Source organism: Aotus nancymaae, unplaced genomic scaffold (genome assembly GCF_030222135.1).
Source record: "Aotus nancymaae isolate 86718 unplaced genomic scaffold, 86718_ANA_hifiasm-v0.15.2.pri h1tg000059l, whole genome shotgun sequence".
Lineage (NCBI taxonomy): Eukaryota > Metazoa > Chordata > Mammalia > Primates > Aotidae > Aotus > Aotus nancymaae.
Window position 1 is genome coordinate 57,948,812 of NW_026988473.1, and position 12,105 is coordinate 57,960,916.

The window sequence follows — 12,105 nt, forward strand, 5'->3', positions numbered from 1 at the left end:
TGTGGCACATATACACCATGGAATACTATGCAGCCATAAAAAAGGATGAGTTCATGTCCTTTGCAGGGACATGGATGAAACTGGAAACCGTAATTCTCAGCAAACTGACACAAGAACAGAAAACCAAACACCGCATGTTCTCACTCATAAGTGGGTGTTGAACAATGAGAACACATGGACACAGGGATGGGAACATCAAACACCAGGGCTGGGGGGTGGGTGGGGAGGGGAGGAATAGCAGGGGGTGGGAGGGTTGGGGAGGGATAGCATTAGGAGAAATACCTAATGTAGATGACAGGGCAATGGATGCAGCAAACCACCACCATGGCACGTGTATACCTATGTAACAAACCTGCACGATCTGCACATGTACCCCAGAACTTAAAGTATAATAAATAAATTTTTAAAAATTTAGGGAGTAGACTGGGGGTGGAGGCTACTGCCTAGATGGGTAGATCACCTGAAGTCAGGACTGGAGTGCAGCGGTGCCATCTTGGCTCACTGCAACCTCCACCTCCCGGGTAGAAGCGATTCTCATGCCTCAGCCTTCCAAATAGCTGGGACTACAGGCACACGTCACAGTGCCCATTTAATATTTGTATTTTTAGTAGAGATGGGGTTTCACCATGTTGGCCAGGATGGTCTCAATGTCTTGACCTTGTGATCTGCCCGCCTCAGCCTCCCAAAGTACTGGGATTACAGGTGTGAGCCACCGCTCTTGGCCACCTCGTGTCTTTATCCTGGAATCAAACCATAGAAATCGCAGGTTATTAAGAGAACCTTGAAAAATATTGTTTTGAATATTGAAAATCATGTGTTTTGAGGAAGGAGAGAATTAACAACCTTTCTTTGCCTTAAAAGACTTTACATTTTATGAAATTACAATGTGAATGAAGCAGCTCCTAAAGTAGTCGGTATTGGGAGCAGGGAAATTGAGCACAGGACAAACGTTTGTTTTCTCAACTCCTTCACAACGCTCAGCTGAAGAAATTCCCACTTAAAAGAGCTACTGAAGTCACTTCTATTTTAGAATGGTAGTATGAATAAGTTTTTCTATATATTAGCTGTAATTTATGGTAATTTGTGAAATGTTTTTTCATTTTTAAATGTAAGAGTCTATATCTCAACCCACGAAGCAGCAGGCACTGCTAGGGGTCTTAGGCTAACATCTGCCACCCCACCAGTCTGCACGGCCCATAAGCAGGTGTGGAGAGGACCAGAGTTCACCCGTCAGCAGCACCACGGAATCAACTGTCCAGCCTTTCTGCCATTAATTACCATAGATGTGGTCTTTTTCCTGATATTCTACTCCCACTGGAGACTTTTTATGAAGACCTTGTTCCTGTGAACACGTTTGGGGTACAACATATTGTCTTCAAGGTATGGGGGTGGAAAACTGGAGTCAGGAAGCAAGAAGAGTGCACCCGCTCTCCCTTCTTGCTTTTCTGGAACCCAGGCTTGTCCAGCATGAAACTGAAGGTGAACCCAACCATCTGTGTCTGCAGGGAGACCATTCCCATGGACCACACACCACCTGACAACATGGGCCTCTTGTGGAGATTCCTCTGCCTCTGGCATCCTCTCCCTGGCTGCAGTTCTGGCCCAGGAGACCAGCGAAGCTTCTGGGGCAGAAGTTGTCACCACAACTGTATTAGCCTCCTCAAGAAGAGCAGCCGACTCTTCTAGGGCAGGCAACCCCTCCTCAGGGGGAAGAGCCACTTCCGGAGGATGCATCTCTTCAGAGCTTTGCAGGGATGTTTCCTCTTGGTCCACCTTTGATTTTTTTTGGTAATGATTTCTGGATTCTGGCCTCTTGCTGTGCTAGGAAAATCCTTTTGATTTGGGTAGGCAAAGGCACACAGAAGCTTATTTCTGGCACCAAAGGTCTGTGTGCCTCTGCCTTTAATTGTTGGCACCAGGCCTGCAGAATGTCCCAGTGAATCTGATTAATAGGTGGCAGTTTAGAGGCTAATGAAGGGATTGGTTTCTTCTTCTGAGGTTTGGGGTTGTCCCTGTACTCTGCCTCCTTCTTTGGGCAGAGTGCTTTTTCACCTTTAGCAGATATTTCTCCTTTGGTTCCCTTTGCTGATGTTCCTGGCAAAGCAATTGTGTTTGATTAGAAGTCTGCTGATCCTCTTCCTTCGACTTCTCTTTGGAGGTCCACTCCTTGCCTTTTGCCTTCTCCATACTCAGAGGAGAAGCGGAACTTGGTCCAAAAATTCTTAAATCAGAGTGAAGGTATGCAGTAATCATTGCTACCAAGATGGAAACAAATTCTATTTTTCCATAAAGAGTCTATGAAAAGAAGCTGGGCACAGTGGCTTACACCTATAATCCCAGCTACTGAGGAGGCTGAGGCAGGAGTATCACTTGAACCCAGGAGGTTGAGTTCAGCTTGGACAACATAGTGAGACACCACATCTCTAAAATTTTTTTAAAAATTCTGTGAAAAGAAAAACCGAAAATGAGCAGCAGACCTACATATAAACGTTGTTTAAAAAATACGTTTGCCAAAAAATGGAAATAACCCAAACATCCATCAGTTGATGAATCAATATATGTTAATAAAATGTGGTATATCCAAACAATGAACATTATTTAGCAATGAAAAGGAATAATGTACTGATCCATGCTACACCATGGATGAACCTTGAAAACATTATGCTAAGGAAAAGAAGCCAGTCATGGAAGACCACACAGTGTATGCTTCTGTTTATATAAAATGTCCAGAACAGGCAAATACATAAAGACAGAAGGTAGGGCTTCAGGGGATGGGGAGGTTGGGCCCTGACAGCTAATGGGTATGGGGGCTTGTTTGTGGGGCAATGAGAATGATCTAAAATTGTTGTGGTGATGGTTACACAACTGTGTGAATAAACTAAAAGCCATTGAGTTGTACTCTTTGAATGGATGAATTGTATGCTATGTGAATTATATTTCAATAAAACTGTTAACAAAAATGGTGGGGGGGAAATGGCTGGGCATGGCGGCTCATGCCTGTAATCCCAGTGCTTTGGGAGAGCAAGGCAGGAGGATCACTGGAGCCCAGGAGTCAGAAACCAGCCTGGGCAACATAGGGAGACCCCATCTCTACAAACAATTAAAAAAAATTTAGCTGGGCATGGTGGTGCATGCCTGTGGTCCCAATTACTCAGGAGGGTGAGGTGCAAGGATCACCTAAACTACTCAGGAGGCTAAGCCTGAGAGGTTGAGGCTGCAGTCAGCTGTGATCGCACCACTGCATTCCAGCCTGGGTGACAGAGCAAGACTCTGTCTCAAAAAAATAAAAGGAAAACCACCAAAATGCAAATTGGGACATTTTAGCATTCTCTCTCTCTCTCTCTCTCTCTTTTTTTTATTTTTATTTTGAGACAGAGTCTTGCTCTGTTGCCCACGCCGGGGTGCAGTGGCACAATCTCGGCTCACTGCAACCTCTACCTCCAAGGTTCAAGAGATTCTCCTGCCTCAGCCTCCTGAGTAGCTGGGAATACAGGCACCCGCCACCACATCGGCTAATTTTTGTATTTTTAGCAGAGGTAGGGTTTCACCATATTGGCTAGGCTGGTCTTAAACTCTTGACCTCAAATGATCCATCCACCTCAGCCTCCCAAAGTGCTGGGATTACAGATGTGAGCCACTGTGCCTGGCTCATTTTAGCATTCTCTTGAGGATGGCTTTGCATTTTGAATAAATTCTAAATGGGTTAAAAAGCAAAAAGAAACAGGAATGTTTTCCATGTCTCCTATGAGATGTCAGTGAATCTTCATAGTCTGAGTTGAGACCTTCTAAAACAAATTTAAGTTATGCTGATTTGCATACCTTCGACAAGGTTTAACGGACATATAATTTATAAATATCCCCAGGAATTTTTAATGTTCCATCATATAATTTCTCAGTACTGGATGTTTATTGTTTTATACTTTTGCTACTTTAAATACCAAAAAGCCTTTTCACAGGGAGAATAAAATGTCCATTATCCTCCAGAGTGTAGGTAACAAAATAAAATTAAACCAGAAATATGTTTGACAAACTAACACCTAAAATCACCATTATAGTATTCATAATGACATTATGTTAACAGTTATCATAAAGTCTCTAAAGTTTATCCTTAGATTTATTTCAAAAATGCAATTTGTCTCAAGGTAAAACATACAGTGCGTGCTTTTTGCTAAAAAGCTCTTTGTTGAATTAGGATATAATGATCAAGACTCCAGACAATACTAAATGTTTCCCAAACTACAACACAACACACTTTGAACATAATTTAAGCCTAAATTATTCTGCACCAGCAGGATTCTTTTTAGTGACTGGCAGTATAAAGTTAACTTTAAGAAAAAAGACACAAAGTGTTCATAACAAGTTATGTGACAAAATTATTGCAAATGAAGATTAGCAGAGAGAAGTGAGGAAGGTGACAATCTCTTCATTCTGATAAGATGCCATCTCTAAACATTACATTCCTTGCAAGAAGTGGAACTTAAGATTTAGGTAAAGAACACTGGAAAAACTGGCCTCAATGTGAACATCTAGTGTTAAAGCAACTTCCTAGAATGAATAAAGTTAAGACCATATATAGTTTCCTACTGGAATGTAAGAGTTTTCAAAGGCTTTCTTTTCTGCAAAGTTTGTGTGTGACTGTTTTCCTACAAACTTATTTAATTCAGAACTAAACAGAATTACAAGCACGGCTCAAGAGGAACCCAGTCTGTTTCTGTTGTAGCAACATAACGTTTCTGTTATGTTGTTGAATCTGTGGTTGCTTCCTCAATGACCATTTCAAATGACTCTGTTCTCTCATCTGCTCAAAGCAGGAAGTCAAATCAGGTTTGCCTTTTTCATCAGAAGCATCACCACACTTTCTGTTTGCATTGATGAGAAGGTACAGCATGGTGACATATCCACAGAAATCCTGCGAACCCACTTTGTTCCTTAATACTTGTAATGTTTTATGAGCATCCATATGACACAAGCAAAGTCCCCTTGTGGTTTTATTTTATCAAATGAAAAAGGTTTCTCTCATCCCACCATTCAACATTGTAAGCACATATGAAGCAACTTCATGCGAATGTGAATTACTTCATGGATCATAACTCCAAGACGTAATAATCACATAGCAAGAATAACAACCCTGAAATATATCTGACAGTTTTTGAGATCTTGTACCTTTGGAAAGTAAAAGAAATGGGGATATGACTTCCGGGAATGACTTCTGGACAACGTCTAATATGCTGAGGAGCTCTACTCTGATGGACTGGATTCACTGAAGAGGAGAGCTATGAAAACAGGCAATATGCAATTCTTGTTTGGAACACTGCTGCAAGTCACAGGTTCCAAATCAAGAAGGTTTTCACAGTGTAAGATATTGAGAAGAAGATCACAGTTGGGTTGTTTTGGTTATGTAACCACATCATTAAGACACAGACACAGTGTTGTGCTTCTCAGAATAAGTGCCTGATCAAAATTTCTCCATATTCTGTACTTTTTCACCAATGTTTTGAACCTTTTCTAGGTCTTTAAAAAAGTTGTCCATTCATTCACATGAAAATTTGCCAACTTTTGCTGAAAGATTTCCCATCATTAAACCAGCAAGAATAACTGGGTTTGGTGGCAAGCACCTATAATCCCAATGACTTGGGAGGCTAAGGTGGGAGGATCACTTGAGTCCAGAAGTTCAAGACCAGCCTGGCAATAATGTGAGACCTACTTGAGAGGCTGCGGCAGGAAAATTGCTTGGGCCCAAGAGTTTGGGGGCTGCGGTAAACCATGATCACACCACTGCACTCCAGCCTGGGTAACAGTGAGAGCTTGTCTTAAAAAGAAAGAAATCTGTTTACAGATTTAACATTGTACCATGATGAATGAAGCTGATTTAAATTAATTAATTAATTATTTAATGAAAGCAACTTTATTAAGTAAAGGAATAAAGAATGGCTATTACAGCTGGGCACAGTGGCTCACACCTGTAATCCCCGCACTTTGGAGACAGAGGTGGGTGGATCACTTGAGGTCAGGAGACCAGCCTGGCCAACATGGTGAAACTGCATCTCTACTAAAAATACAAAAATTAGCCAGGTGTGGTGGTGTGTACCTGTAATCCCTGCTACTCAGAAAGCTGAGGCAGGAGAATAGCTTGAACCCGGGAGGCAGAGGTTGCAGTGAGCCAAGATCATGCTACTGCACTCCAGACTGGGCGACAGAGACTCTGTCTCAAAAACAAAACAAAACAACAGCCAAAAAACAAACAACAACAAAAAAGAATGGCTATTCCTCAAGCAGAGCAGCCTGATCCAAATGTATTACTTATATGGGCAAAGCCAAAATGGCTATACATGGAAACATTCTTAAGCAAGCCGAAGTCTATCCTGAGTATTTGCAAGCTCTGCAACATTAGTATGTCACCTATTGAAAGAAATAACGGTTAGGCACAGTGGCTCACATTTGTAATCCTAGCATTTTGGGAGGCAGAGGTGGGTGAGTCACTTGAAGTTAGGAGTTAGAGACCAACCTGGCCATCATGATGAAACCACATCTCTACTAAAAATACAAAAATTAGTCTGGCGTGGTGGTGGGTGCCTGTAATCCCAGCTACTGAGGAGGCCGAGGCAGGAGAATCACTTGAACCCGGGAGTTGGAGGTTGCAGTGAGCCGAGATCATGCCACTGTACTACAGCCTGGGTGACAAAAGAAAGGGAAGGAAGGAAGAAAGGAAGGCAAGCAGACAGGCAGGCAGGCAGGAAGGATGGAAGGAAGGAAGGAAGGAAGGAAAAGACCTTACAGAGTTTCAAGTAATCATCTAATCACCTTGTACTCAATTATTATGAAACCTTCAAGAGAATAAAATTGTCAGATCTTATCGATAGCATATTTCTCAGGCAAAGCGCATGTCTTTATGTCATTTTTGTGATGTGACCAGCCTACATCATCCACAATGTGTCTATGGCAGTTTCTACTGACAACATTGATGAAAGATGACTAGTAGGTGACCATTGGTCAAATGTCGAAAAGAAACTTGGCAATCTACACTGACTCATAACATCAATGTACTGGTATCTTTTTATGCCAGGAAACCTTAGAAAATCAGCTTCCGTAAAACTGGGCAATGAATTATAACTTTTCTCGTTGTTGAGAATGTCCTCCACAATCCTGGTGTGACTTGAAAATGGTGTTACCCACAGGCCCTCTATTGTAATAACCAATAAGTGGTAAAGGTACAGCATGAGATGGTCTTGACTTTAGTAGTACCTCATAGTAGTTTTATTCCTCTTTCTTAACATGTTTATTAATATCTCTGTGTCATCACTAATTGTGGATATGTAGAGAACAACATGCTTTGCATATTTCTCCTGTGAATTTCCAAGGCCCTGTCACATGTTGGCTGGTGGCTTGCCCTGCAGGTGGTTGAGCTGGATGTGGAACACTGTGTCTATGGTTCAAAGGCCTGTGGTGAGCCCACAGGAAGCCTGGCACATCACACTTTAGAATGTTCGGGCAGCACCATGGTAAGAGCTCCCAACAGCTCTGCATGGCATAGAACAGAGAACAGTGTCAGGAGTGCACCAGCAGTTCCAAGTTTCTTCATTAATTTACATTTTAGGGGAAAAAAGACTTTCAAGATTATCTTTTTTATAAATAACTCTCCAGGCCCACTAACCTTCCTTCATATGTGACACTTCCTCAAACTTCACCGAAATGATTGTAGAATCTCTTTTACTTCTCTTTATTTCAAAATGTTTGCCTTTATGATTCTCTCTCTCTCTTTTTTATTAGATTGGCTCTCATTCTGTTGCCCAGGCTGGAGTACAGTGACGCAAACATGGCTCGCTGCAGCCTCGACCTCCTGGGCTCAAGTAATCCTCTTGTTTCAACCTCCCAAGTAGCTGGGACCACAGATGTGCACCACCATGCTCGGCTAATTTTTAATTTTCTTTTTGGCAAAATGGGGTTTCACCATGTTGCCTAGGCTGCTCTTGAACTCAAGCTATCCACCTGCCTTGGCCTCCCGAAGTGCTGGGACTACAGGTGTGAGCCACCGTGCCTGGCCATGACTCTCTTTTATTTCTAGGTTTCTCATATTCCTTCCAGAGTAATCTCTCCTACTTTTACCCATCATTCTATCCCCTGCTGTTTTCTCCAGGACCTTGCTTCTGCGGTCTGTTCCCTATTCTTCAGTCTTTCCTTCCACTGCATGTGTGTAAATTAAAATGAACCATCCTTAGGGCTTGCCCACCTCTTCCACAAGGTCTATTTTTACTCCTTCCTCTCTGCCAAACTTTCCAAACAATTGGCCATCCTCTGACTGCTCAGCCTCTGGCACAGCTGTTACATATTTGATGAACGGATTAATGAATGATCTCACATTTATCTCCTCATTCACTTCACTCCAGTCACACAGGCCTTCTTTCTGTGCGTTGGACATGCCAAACTCATTCTCACTTTAGGGCCTGTGGACCACTCGTTCCCTTTGCCTGGTACACTCTTAAGATCTTTGCTTGGCCAGCAACTTCTTATCCCTACACACACACACACACCCCCCACACACACACGCACATTATCAATACCCAAGTTTAAGTACACTTTGAAAGTAAAATTTTTAAAAAAATTTGAGACAGAGTCTTGCTCTGTTACCCAGGCTGGAGTGCAGTGGTGTGGTCACGGCTCACTGCAGCCTCAACCTCCCAGGCCCAAGTGATCCTCCCACTTCAGCCTCCCAAGTAGCTGAGGCATGCACCACTGCACCTGGCTAATTTTTGTATTTTTTGGAGAGACAGAGTCTCCCTACGTTGCTCAGGCTGCTTTCGAACTCCTGGACTGAAGCAACCCTCCCGCCTTAGCCTCCTAAAAGTGCTGGGATTACAGGTATGAGCCACCGCTCCCAGCCTAAAGTAAACTTTTTATTGAAGTAAAATACGTATAAAAGAGTGCACAAATCCTGAGTATACAGCATGAAAAACTTTTATAAAGCAAACATCTCTGTATAATGAGGACACACATCAGGAAACATTACCAACACCCAGAAGTGATCCTTTGTGTCTTCCGTCAGTCACTATTCACCCAAAGAATAGCCAGTATCCTGATTTTTAACACCAAATATTTGTTTTACCTGTTCTTAAACATTATATAAATGAAATTATACTGTATGTACTATTTTGTGTCTTTTACTCAACCCTATGTGAGATTCATCCAAGTTGCATAAAATTGTAATTCTTAAATTTTCATTCAAAAATAGGCAGAGGCCTTAAATAGACATTTCTCCAAAGAAGATACACAGATGGCTAATAACCACATGAAAGAGCCACGGCATCACTAATCATTAATCAAAACCACCATGAGAGACCACCTTACACCCATTAGGATGGCTACTATCAAAAAAACCCAAAAATAAGTGTTGAAGAGGATGTGAAGAAACTGAAACACTTATACACTGCTGCTGGGAATGAGCATGTTCCAGCTGCTATGGAAGACAGGATGATGGTTCCTCAAAAATTTAAGTATAGAATCACCAATACCAAGCGATTCCACTTTGCACTTTGGGTATATACGTAAAACAATGGAAAGTGGTGTCTTTTTTTTTTCAGACAGAGTCTCACTCTGTCGCCCAGGCTGGAGTGCAGTGGCACAATCTTGGCTCACCACAATCTCTGCCTCCTAAGTTCAAGTCATTCTCCTGCCTCAGTCTACCCAGTAGATCTTTAGTCTGCAATCCAGCCATACTGACAGCTGGCAATCCCTTGGATGCACATTGAATGTTTTTATCTTGTTTCTCGGCCTTTGCACGAACCATTCCCTTTATCTAGAATAACTTTCACATAACTTTCTTTACCTGGATAACACCTATTTGACCTTTAGGTGTCTCCCTCCAAAAACCTTCTTGACCCCCAGACCAGGTCAGATGTCCCTCATCTGTGTACCTGCTCTTGGGTGCTATGTACACACACCTATTTGTAGCTTTGATCACCCAGTATGGTGATGGTTTGCAGTTTGTCTTTCCTGCTCCACCATCCTCCACCCCAGTGAGCTCCTTGAGAACAGAACTGGTCTTGTTCACCCCAGCACCTCATATAATATATGGCTTACAACATATGTACAATGAATATTTTCATTCGTGTAGCACATTGTGGTTTTCAAAGTGCCCTGAAACAAACTCATCTACAGAGATATAATAATTTCCTTACTTAATGTACATTCCTCCTGAATAAAATATTCTTTTAAAAAATATTACCATTACTTAGAAAATTTCTGTGAAGTAAATTATCCATTAGTCACAAATGGGACTGAGTCGTTATCTCATTTTTGCCTGATATACTAGAAGAGTTTGAGAAAAAGCAGGTTTCTTTTGAATCACTTGACTGGAAGTCGGTGTCTCTAGGAGTGTGGTGGGGAAATGGGTGCACGGAACTCAGAAGCTGGCCTCAGCTGACCTCTCGTTAATTTATATCCCTGGTTTCCTGGAAGCATATATTGAGGCCAGCATTCAAAAGGTGTTCACACCATAGCCTGGGAGAAACTGTCTCTCAGTCCTTGGAATCACAGAAGTAAAGAGCTTTAGGTTATTTGGTTGAATCTCTGCCTTTAAGAAGAGGTGAAAGAGTTTGGGCGCAGTGGCTCATGCCTGTAATCCCAGCACTTCGGGAGGCCAAGGCGGGGGGATCACTTGAGGTCAGGAGTTTGAGACCAGCCTGGCCAACACAGTGAAACCCCATTTCTACTAAAAATACAAAAACCAGCCAGGGTGTTGTGGCACGCACCTGTAGTCCCAGCTACTCAGGAGGCTGAGGTAGGAGAATCACTTGAACCTGGGAGGCAGATGTTGCTGTGAGCCGAGATTGAGCTAGTCTGGACAACAGAGCAAGACTTCAACTCAAAAAAAAAAAAAAGAGCCAAAACCCATCGGTATGCTGCATCCAGACCCATCTCACATGCAAGGATACACAAAGACTCAAAACAAAGGGATGGTGGAAGATTTACCAACCAAACAGAGAGCAAAAAAAAAAAGCAGGAGTTGCAATTCTCGCCTCTGAAAAAATAGACTTTAAAGCAACAAAGATCGAAAGAGGCAAAGAAGGACATTACATAATGGTAAAAGGATCAATGCAACAAGAAGAGCTAACAATCCTAAATATATACACACCCAATACAGGAGCACCCAGATACATAAGGCAAGTTCTTAATGACTTACAAAGAGACTTAGACTCCCACACAATAATAGTGGGAGATTTTAACACCACATTGTCAATATTAGACAGATCAACGAGACAGAAAATTAACAAGGATATCCAGGACTTGAACTCACACCTGGAACAAGTAAACTTACTAAACATTTACAGAACTCTCCACCCCAAATCCACAAAACATACATTCTTCTCAGTATCACATCACACCTATTCTAAAAGTGACCACATAATTGGAAGCAAATCACTCCTCAACAATTGCATAGCATTTCACAGGTTTAAACAAAATACTGGTTGGCTGCTTGTTTGTTATTTTCCTCCCTTATTCCTTCCTGTCTCCATTGTTAAGCACAATTATTGGCATAAAAGAGGTTTTTAATACCCATTTCTAAACTGCATTCTAGCCTGGGCAATAGAGCAAGACTCCCGTTCTCGCTCCCTCTTCCTCTTCCTCTTTCTTTCTCTCTTTCATTCTTTTTTTCTTTCTTTCTCCTTTTCTATCTTTTTCTTTCTTTCTTAAAAAAAGAAAAAAAAAAGAAGTGGGGAAAGTGATCTAGTATTTTGCCCTAGAAACCTCACAAGACTCACCAATCTTGTTTTTCTTTCTCCAAAAGGCTGGACTTGGTGCACACCTGTAGTCCCAGCACTTTGGGAGGCCGAGGTGGGCAGGTCATGAGGTCAAGAGATCAAGACCATCCTGGCCAACATGGTGAAATCCCGTCTCTACTAAAAATACAAAAATTAGCTGGGCACAGTGGCACGCGCCTATAATCCCAGCTACTCGGGAGGCTGAGGCAGGAGAATCGCTTGAACCTGGGAGACAGAGGTTGCAGTGAGCCAAGATTGTGCCACTGCACTCCAGCCTGGCAACAGAGCAAGACTCCTGTCTAAAAAAAAAAAAAAAAAAAGCTGGACTTGGTAGGTAGTAGGCTCCTGA

The 12,105-nt window shown here is 42.2% G+C and overlaps 1 pseudogene; it reads right to left on the reverse strand.

Moving 5' to 3' along the window:
• Nucleotides 1–268: 268 nt before the first annotated feature.
• On the reverse strand, nt 269–3,329 carry LOC105720413 (developmental pluripotency-associated protein 4-like; annotated as a pseudogene).
• Nucleotides 3,330–12,105: the final 8,776 nt, after the last annotated feature.